This window comes from Pseudocercospora fijiensis, assembly GCF_000340215.1.
Source record: "Pseudocercospora fijiensis CIRAD86 unplaced genomic scaffold MYCFIscaffold_2, whole genome shotgun sequence".
Classification (NCBI taxonomy): domain Eukaryota; kingdom Fungi; phylum Ascomycota; class Dothideomycetes; order Mycosphaerellales; family Mycosphaerellaceae; genus Pseudocercospora; species Pseudocercospora fijiensis.
The window spans coordinates 3,696,955-3,698,167 of NW_006921533.1; positions in this window are offsets into that span (position 1 = coordinate 3,696,955).

Genomic DNA, 1,213 nt, shown 5'->3' on the forward strand with positions numbered 1-1,213 from the left:
GACAAACCTAAGGACTAGGCCCGAATTAACTGTGCTTCCGCCGAGTATAGGAAACATCTTTTAGCCGCTAATGCTACCCTAGTCGGCTCTTTTAATTAGTCGAAAAAAGAGTAAGCGCCGCACTAACTATTAGCCTTATACGGCGTAAGACTATCGACATTGTGCTAGCTATTATACGTACCTGTCTTATATCTAGGCCCGACACTAACTATAAGGCAAAGGTTATGCTAGACCCCGGAAATTTAGTTAGCGCCCTTATTAGCTATTACCTAGCTAAGCAATTAGACCTTCGACAACTGCCGAAGACTAACCTACTAACCCTTGCTTAGTTTAATAACGCTCGGCACTTAACCTATAGAGCCTACTATGTTCCTATAGTTCTAAAAGACGACCTCGGAAATAAACGCCTACTAAACTTTACTGCCTACGCGGTAGATATAGATAGCCTCCTATCCGATATTGTTATTAGCAACCCTGTTCTTAAGTACTACGCTGTAGTTATAGACCTAGGCAGCTAATAGTAGCGATTTAGAATCGCTAGGAAAGAGGACATTAAACACATTAATGTTAGCGAGTGCCCTAACGATATTAGGGTCCTATTTATTAGCAACCTAACCCTAGCTAATCCGACTGCCGACCTACTCGGTAGGGATAACGAAGAACCTATGCCCCCTAACGGCATAGACTCTAATTAGCTCGAACGTATACTAGAGCCTATTCGAGAGACCTATATTAATGTGTTTAAATACCACTTAGCATCGACATTGCCTATGTTTAAGGAGACAGATTATAAGATTAACATTATAGAGGGCAAAGAGGTTCCTTTTAGTCCCCTCTACAACCTTAGTAAACGAGAGCTCGCTATGTTACGTAAGTACCTAGAGGAAAACCTAGCTAACGGTCGCATTCGGCATAGCAACAGCCCTGCTAGTGCACTAATCCTGTTTGTTCTAAAGAAGGATAGTAGCCTGCGGTTATACGTCGATTACCGTAGACTTAATGCTATTACTATTAAAGACCGCTGTCTACTTCCGCTTATTAATAAGACCCTCGATCGCCTTTCTAGCGCTTACTACTACACTATACTAGACATTAAGGATGCGTACTATCGTATCTGTATTCGTAAGGGCGACGAATAGAAAACAGCCTTCCGTACTCGCTATAGCTATTTCGAATACTTAGTTATGCTATTCGGCTTAGCTAATGCCTCTGC